A 15171-nucleotide genomic window follows, 5' to 3' on the forward strand; every position below is an offset into this window, starting at 1 on the left:
AAATAAAATTTCTTAAAAAATATAATTTTTAAAAAATATGAAAAATTAAGTATTTTTTAAAACTAATCGAAACAAACACTATATTACGTTATTTTTTAAAAGCCTAGAATGCAATCAAGTGCTTCCTAAATGATGGTAAGGCGAGAATAAAATATACGAGATGAAATGATAAAGCCATAAAGCTATGGATTCAACTTGACAGCAGAACTAAAGAAATTCTCATATGTACAGTATTATAATTTTTTTTAGAAAAAATGACAAATAGGTTCCTGACCTTTTATCCTACAGACATTTTTGTCCCTGACCATTCGAAAATACTTTTAAGTCCCTGACGTCCTTAAAATTAGGACAGATCAGTCCCTCCGTCAAAAAGCCACCATCAGACCCAACGGAAAAGTCTGACGTGGCTCCCCTTCTGCTTACCTGGCATGACGACTGCCCACGTGGCACGTTAAGGAGATGGAACATTTGAAAAGTGGACAAATAAGTCCCTTGGCGCTCAGAACGACGTCGTTTAGATCGCTGCCCTAATCCTGAAATTCGTTTGGGTTCTTCGTTTGATCCAATTGAACGAACTCAAAACATAAATTATTATATATAAACCCAGATAGCAATTAACACCTTAGCAGTGATTTCCTTGGTGCTTGCCTGAGCAACACTACCAGCAGATTGAGCGGCAGATGCAGCAACCAATGATAATTTACCAATCCCCTAATCACAAAGAGAAACACATCTCCATTCAAATATAAAACAAATTAACAAGCAACACACTCAATTCACTGCAATCGAGAACCACCTGCGAAACAACAGAGATAGTCGTTTTGGGCGGTTTATGTTCTTCTGCGAAGGGGCAGGGCTTGATCCGAACCCGACGTACTTTTCGCCCTGCGACGGCGGGAGCCCCTCAGGCCTCGTGTCATTCTCCGCCATCTTCCGAGCAAAGAAGCTCTCCTTGTTCGCGGCGGAGGCCTCCAATTCTGACTGCCTCCAACCTCCACCACCACCGCCACCGCCGGTGTGCGACAAGTGAGGTTTCCCGGCAGAGGAGCGGAGATCCTCCTTAACAACGGGAGGATCGCGCTAGGGACGGCCTTTGGCGAGGGCCTGGATGCGGTCGCGGTAGATTTTGGCGGCGCTGGTGTTGTACTTTGTGACAATATCAGTTTCCTTTGGAATACCATACTGAGAGAGGAAGGCGTTAAGGGCGTCGTTGCCGCCAGCCTCCATCTTCTTGATCTGGATTTTGGACCAGGAGTCCATGGTGACGGATCTGACGAAGGAGATGTGGACACAGAGGCCGCAGTGCTTGCCGGAGCACTCGAGGCACATGAATACGCCGTCAGAGACGGAGGCCCACTGTGGGTTCTTCTGAGAGCAGTCGACGCAGATCTTGTTCGCTGCCTGGGATTGCAGTTCCCATAACCACCGCGATACTGCCATGTCTTTTATGTATCCGATCCGGAAAGAACGATAGAAATGAGAATTGGAAATGAACGAGAGTGGGGAAAAGAAAAAAGGGGAAAACAGAGATTCAGAAGAGTTTTGAGTTTTGAAGACACATATTTTGGGATTGAGTGGCCTGTGGGATCACCGACACCGTTAAACGACGTCGTTCTGAGCGCCAAGGACTTATTTGTCCATTTTTCAAATGCTTCATCTCCCTAACGTGCCACGTGGGCAGCCGTCATGCCAGGTAAGCAGAAGGGGGAGCCACGTCAGACTTTTTATTGGGTCTGACGGTGACTTTTTGACAAAGGGACTGATCCGTCCTAATTTTAAGGACGTCAGGACTTGAAAATATTTTCGAATGGTCAGGGACGAAAATGTCTGTGGGGTAAAAGGTCAATGACCTATTTGTCATTTTCTCTTTTTTTTATATTAAAAAATTGCCTAAATAATTATTAAAAAATAATTGTAAATCTGGTCAAATCGTAATTAATTAAATAATAAATTAAATAGGAGTGAATATGGTTAGAAAATCTAGAAATCGGAGTTTGATAATTTAAATATGATATTTGGACTCAGTAAATTTTTCTGAGTCAAAAAACATAGCTTTCTACGTAAAAATGCGCACTGGAATTTTGACCGGCAGTACCAATCGAGATCTGTCTGGTACTACAGCTGAAAAAAATTAATTATAAGTGAATAAGGCTAAGAAATTAGGATTTATAATTAGGGAAGCTAGAAATATTTAAAATTCGATTTGAAACTCTAATCTTAAAGGTTTTGGCCCAAAATTGGGCCAACGGACTAAACCAAGTGAACGGGGCCCAAGTGGGCGCAAGACCCAACATATATAAACATTAGTTATAAGCAATTCAGCTTATTTACCCTAAAGGAAGAGGGTAGGGGCGCAGCTTTGGAGAAGAGAGAAGAGAGGAGAAAATCTAATCCTAGCTCCACCTTCAAATGTCCATAACTTTTGCTACAGAAATCCGATTGATGAGCTGTTTGTGGTCACACGTCGCTCTTCTCATCCTCTACAATTCTATCTAAGTTTTATGGTGATTATTTCATTCATCTCTGCCCCAGTTTTTGAGATTCTCCACTGTTATATATTTTGGGATAGTTAGTGTTAAAATCTTGTGATTTTGGTTGTTTAGGGATACTCTAACATAGATTCTAAGTGGGCTCTATCTCTATTTCATATGGGCTGAGGTAAGATGTGCTCAAACCCTTGTGATTTGTCAATTTCATGAACCCTAGGTTAATGTATATATGTGAAATTGGTTATGTTAGAGTATTGCGTGATTTTGGTGCACAATTGGGAGGTTGGTATTGCTTGAGGAGCTTTGGTAAGACTTGGAGCTAAGGTTGGTGGAGACTTCCAAAGAAGAGGCTCAATTGGTTTGGCTACAAGAGGTACGGTTTAAGTTTCATTTAAGTACCATGTGGTGTGATGAGAATTCCTAGGCTAGATGCCCCTAGGATTAAGTTTAGATTGTGTGAATGGTTGGTGCTAATATGCATAGTTGATATGTAATGTAAATTAATGATTAGGTTGAGAATTGTGTGAAATTGTATGTTTGGTGTGTTGAGAATATGATGAATTGAATAATGAGTATTGATTTGTGGAATATGCATTTAAATTGTGAATTTCGATCGGAGGCCGTGAATTTTGGGCCGGAGGCTGGAAAGAGGTAAGGAAGGTAAGTTGATGTGTGTATTGTGTGATGATATAAGTAAATGGATGGATTTTAGATATTGAATATGTGAATGATTAGGTTGGTTATTGAATAATAAGGTTGAGGAATTGAAGTGTGGAATTTGATGGTTTTGGGTGAAATTGTGTATATGAGGTAGGTTTAGTTTTGGTTGAGTGTAATTATGTGAAAGTGATTGGGTTGTGGTCATTTAGATGAGTGAAAATGAATTTGGCTTGTGAACATTGGAAAAATTGGTGATTTCTATGTTTGGGTAAAAACTAATTTTTGACCAACTTTGGCGGTTTGTAACTCGGTCCACAGAGTTTGGAATTCTTCAAAATTGAATTTTTATGAAAGTTTATTCAACGATCTTTCCAACGGTTCAGAAATGGTTGAAAAAGGAATTTTGTAGAAGGAGTTATGTGTGTTGGAAGTTTGGGGTTTGAAACTGTGAATTCTATAGCTTTTTAACTTAGTAAAATTTTTGGCAGAACGCACCCCCTGATGATTGGACTTTTGACAGTTTAGAATTCACAATAAATTCTCGTTGCAAGTATAGTCTCTAAACCATCAATAATCCTTTCATACAAAAATTTGTTTGTCACTAGAACAAACCCCTAAAATTATAAACCGGAGTATTTAAACCTCGGGTCGTTCTCCCTAGGAATTGCGATAAAGTGTCCTTGTTATTGATTATGGGGTATGTTTGGGGTTTTTGAGATTTTAGACAAGAAATATAAATGGCAAAGAAAATAAACTAACAAATAGCAAAGCTCTTGGCAAGGAATGAGAATTAGAAGTCCTATCCTAGTTATCCTCCTCAATTGTGACCACAAATTGTCCATTGCTACCACTTAGTTAACCTCTAACCATGGAGGAAAGTCAAGTGGATGAATCAACTTGATTCCACAAGTCCTAGCCAACTCCCAAGGGAACGACTAGCTTTAGGGTATCCAAATCAATTAGCAACTTCTAATTGTCAATCAACAAAGGAATTAGATAACTCAAGCGTCACTAACTACTCTACCTAGGCCAAGAGGATCAAAATCTATACTAAAACTAGAAGAAGCATTTTATCAAACACATAAGAGACATAAAAGGAAAGCATATGAAATCTACAACAAGAATGAAATCTAACAACAATTATTGCAAGGAATTAACAACAACAATCAAAATGAACATTATTGACATGAATTACCTCAAATTGAATGGAAAAAGAATAGAAGAAACAAGAGTAGATCTACAACAAAATATAGAAACAAAGTAAAAGAAATTACAACAAAAGAATAGAAGAGTGATGATTGCAACAACAAAGAATTGAGAAGGAGAAATAGAAGAAAGCATAAATTGAAACCTAGATCTAAGAACTAAACCTAATCCTAATCCTAATTCTAGAGAGAAGTGAGAGCTTCTCTCTCTAGAAACTACTTCTAACTAATCCTAATGAGTGTAAAATTATGCTAAATGATGCTAAGTTATGATTCCCTTCAATCCTTGGTCCTTATATGCATTTTGGCGCCAAAGTTGGTTGCAAACTGGGCTCCACAGCTCTCAGAAATTGCTGGGCACGTTTTATATTTAAAAAAAATCACGTGCGCCCATCGGCGCGTACGCGTACAGTGCGCGTGCGCGTGCGCGTCCCTTGTGTTTTCGCGATCCACGCATGCGTGTACAGTGTGCGTGCGCGTGGATGAAGATATCCAAATTTTTGGCTTTTTCATGTGTTTTTTACTTTGCATGCTTTCCTCTTCACTCCTTTGATTCATTCCTAGCCTTTTCAACCTGAAATCACTTAACAAACAAATCAAGGCATCTAGTGGAATCAAAGGTGAATTGAATTTAGCTAATTAAGGACCTAGAAAGCATGTTTTCACACTTAAGCACAAATTGAGAGACAATCATGAAACCATGCTATTTCATTGAATAAATGTGCGAAAAAGGTCATAAAATCCCCTAAAATAAACACAAGATAAACCCTACAAATGGGGTTTATCACCCCCACGCATAGGCGTGGCTGACGCGCACGCGTTGTTTTCAAATGTTCACTACCCACGCGTGCACCTGGCCGACGCATACGTGTCAATGTGCTGATCCAATTGCCCAGCCAAATTCCCAAGAGTTGTGCGAGAATTGCGTACGCGTACGCGTGGATACAAAACACACCCACGCGTACACGTGGCTGACGCGCGGGCGTCACTTGGCTTTTCTCCCATCCACGCATACCCGTGGGCGACGCATACGCATCACTATACTTTTTGGCTTTCCACGCGTGTGCGTGGCGTGACCCTGTTTTCACCCCAAGGTTGATTTTTGAGTTTTCAAAGCCAAATTTCAGACTTCTAAGTCTCCATTCTCACCCTTTATGTTCTAAATACTTATAGTATGCCTAGCGATAGGAAGAATCTAGGACAAGTGGTAACTTGTGGATGAAGTAAAGTAAAAATCAATGATGAATGATGATTAATGATGACTGTATGAGTTGTTGAGGGTGATGATGGAAGTGCGGTGTATGCCGTGAGCCAAAGGGCTGTATTTGATAATGATTATTGGCTGGTTAAGGGTTATGCTATGAGCCGGATGGCTATGATAAATATTGATTTATGGATGGAAATAAAAATATGACTTTGAATGATTGCTTTATCTTGAGCTCTCTTTCTCGGAAGTGCGACCCCAAAGAGATGAAGGAAGGTGAGGATCCCCTTCCTTGTTTCTCCTGGTATTGTAAAATCACCCCCAGCGAGATGGTTGGAGGTTAGGATCCCCTCCTTGGTTTCTCCTAGGCATATGAGAACATACCTCTTAGGTAGATGCAAGGGTTGTGATTGCGCCCCACTTGCTCCAGGTTGGTTAGTATAGAGGCTCCCCGGGTGGACGCAAGGGTTGTGGTTTCGTCCCACTTGCGCTGGGTTATGATGAGTGATGTATAAATGTGCAAGCATGTGATGTATAAATGACGACATGGTCATGACAAATGATTATGGAATGTTATGAATGAATGTGGAATAAATATTTGAGATACGAGTTTCCCTAGATGAAAGCAGTGACTAGCCACCACGTGCTCCAGGTTGAGACTCGATACTCTGCTGACCCTATGTCGTAAGTGTGGCCAGACAGTGTGAAAGTTCCAGATGAGCTCGTCCCCGTGGATAAACACCAGTGTGGGTGTGATATGGATAAACACCAGTGTGGGTGTTGTATGATTATGATTATGATCATGATTATGATTGAGAATAATTCGAGTTGGGGATGCACGACAGAGGGACAGTCCAATGGTTAGCTACCAGGACTTGTCGGGTTAGCTATATAACCAACAGATGATATCATCAGCCATAGGGCAGGCATACATCATTTGCATATGTTTGAATTGTTTGGGTTTGCCTACTTATTTTGGATTGCTATATCATATATGCTATGTTACCTGATTATGTGCTACTTGTTTTGAATCTTTGATAAGTTTGGACTTCCCACCTAACCTATGACATTCTATACAATTAAGTTCTAACCTAACTACCCATTCTGCTCACTTTTTTTTTCTTCACATACTCATGCATTCTTTTCTTGATTACAACTCATATGCTCTGATCTTTTTTGAGCTTCACTTTGGGGCATTTTGTCCCCTTTTTATTATTTTTTTTCTTTTTCTTTCTTTTTCTATTTTTTTATTTCTTTTCTTTTTTCACCATATACAAGAACGTCAATGCATAAGGTCTATACATTTAATCAATACATGAGCATGTACCCAATTCCCAATATTTACAACAAAAATATAAAACTACCCTTTTATTCTCCCAATGTCCCAAGTTTTCCTACACTTGAATGATACACACACTAGCCTAAGCTAATCAAAGATCCAAATAAGGACTTTTATTGTTTTCCGCTTTGAGGCTTGTAATGTGCTAAATTAAGAACAAGTGGGTTAATCGTAGGCTCAAATTGGCTAACAATGGATGATAAAAGGTAAGGCTATTTGGGTAAGTGAGCTAATGAAACAATGGCCTCAATCATATAAATGCATGAATACACAAAATAATGGACTTAAAGAATCAAACAAATCAAAGATTACAATCATAGAAAGAGAACAATTGCACACAAGAAGGAAAATAAGTGGTTATAAGATGTAACCACACCATTAGGCTCAAAAACTCACTTGCTTGTGTTCTTAGCTCAAAAACATGATCCACAATATATATATAACTCAAGAAAGCTCTACGAAAAGTTTTTACTCAAATCAATTGAGGTGTCCTATAGATAAAATTCTTGAAAAATCTCATCATTTTGACTAAGCTTATTATGTTATATATGCAAAATTGAGAAAATGAAAGTAAAAATCCTAGAAGACCTAAAGAAATGAAATGCAAAAGTGTTGAGATTAGAAATTTTGTCACCCAAAATCGCCGAACGGTCAGACGACCTCTCCACACTTAAAAGTTTACACCGTCCTCGGTGCACTCAAAGATGAGCAAGGGGGTACGGCGACTCTCCGGATTGCTACCTTCAGTTAGTAGATCAACCGGTTGTTGCGTATTCTTTCTTCCGCTTTGTTGTTGCTTGTGGTGCATCAATCATGAAAAGTAGAAAATAGCACCATAAGATAAGAAAATACAAAGCAAGGAAGCATAATTGTTGGGATGAGGTAGTAATCACTAGAATTGAGTGGGTGAATTAGTGTGACATTTAAGGAGAGTAGGTGTGTGAATTCTAAGATGCATGCAGTCTAGAACACACACTAGCATAAAAAGCGATGTCACAAAAGAAGTATGCACTTCACTCATTCTAATGTGCTTGAGATGCTTTAAGTATACTTGTAAGGTAAAACAAGCATTAAAGAAGCATGAAAGTATTCAAGCCATAAACATATGGATGTATATAATCATGAAATACCATGTATTAAGATAAATGCATAACATCCATCAAGAAATTACCTAATCGAGGAAAAGGAATCCAATTACATGGTGGCCAAATCATGCAATTCAAAAGGGTGTACAAGCTCGTAGGCAATTCTCATCACTTGGTGTTCTCAAAATGAAGCATGAAGAATTCAAAACCAAGTAGAAAATTATAACCTCAACAATAGACTCCAACAATTGAAATCAACAAAAATTGATGTTAAACTAACATCCTATCAATTATCAGCAGCAAGAAATAGTAAACATGGTTAATAATCCAACACTTATAACAAAAAATAGAAAATGAAATGAAAATAAAACTAACTAACTAATTGACTAACTAAAATAAATGGTTATCAATGGTGTTTGTAAGTGTTGGATGAGTGGTAGGAGAAGGGAAGAAGAAAGGAGGAGGAAGAAATGGAAAGAAGAGAAGAAAAGAAATGTAGTAAAGGAAGGGCATCCGCGCGTACGCGTGTATGGCGCGTGCACGCGGATGATGGTGCAATGGACGCAACACGTACGCGTGCATGGCGCGTCTGCGTCGATGGCTTATTTCGAGAGTGACGCGTACGCGTCAGGTACGTGTACGCGCAAGTTAGTTTGTGCGAAAGGCACAGTGCCAGCACAATGTAGGCGCAACTCTAGGGTCAATGTATGGAGGAATGGAATTTTTGAATCCACGCGTACGCGTGCTTTGCGCGTGCGCGTGGGTGGGCAAAAATGCTTGATGTATGCGTACGCATGGAGTGCGCGTACGCGTGGATGGTTCTCTGTTTTTCAAAAAAATTTTCTATGTTTTTGCACCAATCCAAGCATTCCAAACCTCCAAACAGCTTCCAAAACACCTTAAAACCTTATTTAACATACTAAACTACCAATTAGACTCAATAAATTCAACAAAACATGAAATTAAACTAATTCTACCAATATGTACAAAAAAGAGAAAAATGTAAAGAAGTTACCATGGTGGGGTATCTCCCACCTAGCACTTTTGTTTATTGTCCTTAAGTTGGACTTATGGGGAGCTCCTCTCAAGGTGGCTTGTGCTTGAATTCATCTTGGAACTTCCACCAATGCTTGGTTCTCCATTGTGCCCCAAGATTTCTCATGGATTGAGCCAAGTCTTGATGGAGTTCTTCACAAGTTTGGGGCTCCCAAAGTTGATCCTCTTCTTGTAATTCGGGATCTCACACTTTATTTTCACACCCGTCTTGAAGTTGACTCTCATTATTAGTCCATCCGGGTGATGAACAAGATGAATTCTCTATGAAGTTCCCAACAATCCTCCTAGACCCATCATGTTGAGCACTATTCCAACCTTTGTATTTCATGTTTGATGCATCAACCATAACGAACCTTGATTTGCAATGCCAACCACGAAACATCTTTCTTTTACGCTTCATCCCACAAAGTTCCCTTAGTTGGCCATCCGTTTCAAGCAAACTATATTCAAATGGGATAATAAAGCTAATAGAAATGAATTTCACCTACTCAAATGAAGGTGTAGATGGCAACCTAAGCAAAGAAGCGTCCAAAGATCTTGACAAAGCGTATTCAATTCCCATCCTCCTTTTTCTAAGGACTTCCACCTCTTTACAAGTTTTCTCAAATGTAATCCTTTGTTCAACAATTTTATCTAAGCCTTTTCCCTTACTCAAGTCATAAATGGGAGAGAATTTTACCTCCATATTGCCTTCAAATTCACCGGGAGAAGGTTCTTCAAGCTCAAAGGATTCTTCACCACTAATACTTGATGCTTGATTGTCATCACCAAGGGAATTCAATTCTTGCTCTATCCCATCCAAGTCTTCATAAGGGATATGCGTTGGAGGTTGTGCACATTCCTCCTTAGCATCAAGTTCAATCTTCTTAGAGGGGTTTTCTTCAACTCTATGTTCCCAAGGAGGTTCTGCATCTCCTAAGTCTTCAACCACCTCTTCCTCTTCTTCAACAATTGTAGTTTCCTCCAATTTTTTAAATACAAAGCAACTTCCCTCATTCTCCACCAATCTTTCTTTCATGTTATGCTCTTCATTTGGTTCTCCACATGTAGCCATGGGAGTCCCTTGAGTGTTCAAGCATTGGGATGCTATCCGGTTTACCACCTTATCCAAGGCAGCCGTGAATTGTTGCACATCCCTTTTCATTTCCTCTTGTCCTTGAATAAGAACATCAAGGATGTCATCCATTGGAGGTTGGGGTGGATGGAAGGGTTCATCAAATTGGGGGAAGGATTCATAGTAGGAAGGTGGTTCTTCTTGGTAGAGTTGTGGTGGTTCAATATTTTCCATTTTTTTCACTTGTTGCACAACACACTCCATGGTTGCTTGAAATTGATCCAATGCTCCCTTGAGACGATCCCTTGACTCTTGTTCGGCTTGGATATCATGAGTAGGATCATATGGCTTTTGGATCGATGCACATGAGTATTCTTCCATGAGAGGTTGTGGTGGAAAGTAGTATTCATCTTGTGGTTGAAAATTTTCATGCATTGGAGGTGGTTCATCTTGGTAATAGTATGGAGGGGGTGGCTCTTGAAAATGTTGATGTTGGAGTGGTGGTGGCTCTATGTGTGGTTCATATGGCTCATATGGGTGTTGGTAGGATGGATATGGATTAGGGTCATATGAAGGTAGTTGGTAAGAGGGGGCTTGTGAGTATGGTTGAGGGTTATGTTGAGGATATGGCTCATGGGCATATGGTGGTGGTTCTTGAAAGTCACAAGGAGATTTACCATAACCACTGGATTGATATGCATCATAGAATGGCTCTTGTTCATAGTGTATTGGTGGAGGTTGTTGCCATGAAGATTGATCATATACATATGGCTCCTCCCACCTTTGATTGTCCCATCTTGGATACACATCCTCATTGAAGCTCTCATTGCCTACAACATAGCTAGAACCAAACTCATAGCCAAAGTGAGAATTCATGATGAAAAGAGAAAATAAGAAACAAAAGCTAATAAGAAATAATGAAACAAAGTCCTAAACTAGCAAAAACTAACAAGCAATCCAAAAATCAAGCTATTCATAATATTCACATATATACAATAACCAATAACATAACACCATTGTAACTCCCCGGCAACGGCGCCATTTTGATGATTGGACTTTTGACGATTTAGAATTCACAATTAATTCTCGTTACAAGTATAGTCTCTAAACCAACAATAATCCTTTCATACAAAAATTTGTTTGTCACTAGAACAAACCCCTAAAATTATAAACCGAAGTATTTAAACCTCGGGTCGTTCTCCCTAGGAATTACGATAAAGTGTCCTTGTTATTGGTTATGGGGTATGTTTGGGGTTTTTGAGATTTTAGACAAGAAATATAAATGGCAAAGAAAATAAACTAACAAATAGCAAAGCTCTTGGCAAGGAATGAGAATTAGAATTCCTATCCTAGTTATCCTCCTCAATTGTGACCACAAATTGTCCATTGCTACCACTTATTTAACCTCTAACCATGGAGGAAAGTCAAGTGGATGAATCAACTTGATTCCACAAGTCCTAGCCAACTCCCAAGGGAAAGACTAGCTTTAGTGGTATCCAAATCAATTAACAACTTCTAATTGTCAATCAACAAAGGAATTAGATAACTCAAGCGTCACTAATTACTCTACCTAGGCTAAGAGGAACAAAATCTATACTAAAACTAGAAGAAGTATTTTATCAAACACATAAGAGACATAAAAGGAAAGCATATGAAATCTACAACAAGAATGAAATCTAACAATAATTATTGCAAGGAATTAACAACAACAATCACAATGAACATTATTGACATGAATTACCTCAAATTGAATGGAAAGAGAATAGAAGAAACAAGAGTAGATCTACAATAAAATATAGAAACAAAGTAAAAGAAATTACAACAAAAGAATAGAAGAGTGATGATTGCAACAACAAAGAATTGAGAAGGAGAAGTAGAAGAAAGCATTAATTGAAACCTAGATCTAAGAACTAAACCTAATCCTAATCCTAATTCTAGAGAGAAGTGAGAGCTTCTCTCTCTAGAAACTACTTCTAACTAATCCTAATGAGTGTAAAATGATGCTAAATGATGCTAAGTTATGATTCCCTTTAATCCTTGGTCCTTATATGCATTTTGGCGCCAAAGTTGGTTGCAAACTGGGCCCCACAGCTCTCAGAAATCGCTGGGCACATTTTCTATTTAAAAAAATCACGTGCGCCCATCGGTGCGTACGCATACAGTGCGCGTGCGCATCCCTTGTGTTTTCGCAATCCACGCGTGTGTGTACAGTGCGCATGTGCGTGGATGAAGATATCCAAATTTTTTGTTTTTCATGTGTTCTCCACTTTGTATGCTTTCTTCTTCACTCCTTTGATTCATTCCTAGTCTTTTCAACCTGAAATCACTTAACAAACAAGTCAAGCTATCTAGTGGAATCAAAGGTGAATTGAATTTAGCTAATTAAGGACCTAGAAAGCATGTTTTCACACTTAAGCACAAATTGGGAGACAATCATGAAACCATACTATTTCATTGAATAAATGTGGGTAAAAGGTCATAAAATCCCCTAAAATGAACACAAGATAAACCCTACAAATGGGGTTTATCACCCCCACGCGTAGGCGTGGCTGACGCGCACGCATCGTTTTCAAATGTTCACTACCCACGCGTGCGCCTGGCCGACGCGTACGTGTTGATGTGCTGATCCAATTGCCCAGCCAAATTCCCAAGAGTTGTGCGAGAATTGCGCTGGCTTTGTGCGTGGGGCACGAAACGCACCCACGCGTTCGCGTGGCTGACGCGCGGGCGTCACTTGGCTTTTCTCCCATCCACGCGTACGCGTGGGCGATGCATACGCATCACTATACTTTTTGGCTTTCCATGCGTGCGGGTGGGCAACGCGCACGTGTGACCCTGTTTTCTCCCCAAGGTTGATTTTTGAGTTTTCAAAACCAAATTTTAGACTTCTAAGTCTCCATTCTCACCCTTTATGTTCAAAATACTTATAGTATACCTAGCGATAGGAATAAGTTAGGACAAGTGGTAACTTGTGGATGAAGTAAAGTGAAAATCAATGATGAATGATGATTAATGACGGCTGTATGAGTTGTTGAGGGTGATGATGGAAGTGCGGTGTATGCCGTGAGCCAAAGGGCTGTATTTGATAATGATTATTGGCTGGTTAAGGGTTATGCCATGAGCCGGATGGCTATGATAAATATTGATTTATGGCTGGAAATGAAAATATGACTTTGAACGATTGCTTTATCTTGAGCTCTCTTTCTCGGAAGTACGACCCCAAAGAGATGAAGGAAGGTGAGGATCCCCTTCCTTATTCCTCCTGGTATTGTAAAATCGCCCCCAGCGAGATGGTGGGAGGTTAGGATCCCCTCCTTGGTTCCTCCTAGGCATATGAGAACGTACCTCTTAGGTAGATGCAAGGGTTGTGATTGCGCCCCACTTGCTCCAGGTTGGTTAGTATAGAGGCTCCCCGGGTGGACGCAAGGGTTGTGGTTTCGTCCCACTTGCCTCGGGTTATGATGAGTGATGTATAAATGTGCAAGCATGTGATGTATAAATGACGATATGGTCATGACAAATGATTATGGAATGTTATGAATGAATGTGGAATGAATATCTGAGATACGAGTTTCCCTATATGAAAGCAGTGACTAGCCACCACGTGCTCCAGGTTGAGACTCGATACTCTGCTGACCCTATGTCGTAAGTGTGGCCGGACAGTGTGAAAGTTCCAGATGAGCTCGTCCCCGTGGATAAACACCAATGTAGGTGTGATATGGATAAACGCCAGTGTGGGTGTTGTATGATTATGATCATGATCATGATTATGATTGAGAATAACTTGAGTTGGGGATGCACGACAGAGGGACAGTCTAATGGTTAGCTACCAGGACTTGTCGGGTTGGCTATATAACTGACAGATGAGATCATCAGCCATAGGACAGGCATACATCATTTGCATATGTTTGAATTATTTGGGTTTGCCTACTTGTTTTGGATTGCTATATCATATATGCTATGTTACCTGATTATGTGCTACTTGTTCTACTTGTACTTTAATTGTGTATTACTTGCCTGTATTGCTTGTGTTTGTACAATTGAGAGGTCCCTCATGTTGGTGTCGATGGACGCTGAGGGCTGTTCTTGATGAGATGAATTGATGATGTGATTGAATAATGATGATGATTATTGAATGAGATAATTTGAGCTTCCTGGGTTGACGCAGTGAAGTGAATTCACTTGCTCCAGGTGAGCATATGATGGACTGATATAAAAATTGCTGAGGCAGAATAACTGGTGGTTGTTTTGTTTACATTTCTGATTCGTGGGGGAGTTAGAAAGTTAGGAAGTATGAGGAAGATAAATTAGATTTAGCATTCCCTTATGACAGTTGCCTATTTATGGATTAGCGAGAACATAGGGTGAATGTTTGGTGAAAAGAAGTTTAGGATGCTTAGTGAGTTTTTATTGCAGTGCATTGTATTTATTTGGCACTTTTACCGTACTGGAAACCCATGGGTCGGGGGTTCTCATTCCGTATATATCTCTTGTTTTTCAGATACAGGTCCAGGTGCTCAGAAGTGAGTTGTGGTTCATCTGAGATATGGCGAAGATCCTTACATTCTCTATTTTATATTTTGCTTAGAATCTCTCCACCTTTATTTTGAAAAGCTTATATTATGTAGTGAAATCTTTTGAACTTGCCTATAGAGGCTCTTATGTTTCTTTGGGAGAGATTAGGAGATACTGTTGTCATCTACTTTTATACTGTATCCTAGCCGGCCTAAACTTCGTGGGTCGCGACTAGTGACTATTTACTTATGCTATATATTCATGTACTGTACTTCTCTTACTCTTCTTTATGCCTTTATCTGTATATCGCTTTTGACGTCACGCCTTATCTTTTAGTTGTCAAAACGTGAGTGATACGTCTTCCCAATTTTATTTTTACTCTTTTCAGGCTTCTCGATTAATACTCCCTTCAAATATACTTATATTTATATACTAAAAATCCACCCGAGAGTCATACCACCGTAATATCATTGACTTATGACTCGAGCATAAAGATTTGAATATTAGGGTGTTACAATAACTTTATTCCTTCTAATAAATTTTATATTATTAAATTTTTTTAAG

General features: G+C 39.5%; 1 pseudogene; it reads right to left on the reverse strand.

Moving 5' to 3' along the window:
• On the reverse strand, positions 592-1455 carry LOC107615794 (annotated as a pseudogene).

The sequence above is a fragment of the Arachis ipaensis genome, chromosome B09 (assembly GCF_000816755.2).
Source record: "Arachis ipaensis cultivar K30076 chromosome B09, Araip1.1, whole genome shotgun sequence".
NCBI classification, from domain to species: domain Eukaryota; kingdom Viridiplantae; phylum Streptophyta; class Magnoliopsida; order Fabales; family Fabaceae; genus Arachis; species Arachis ipaensis.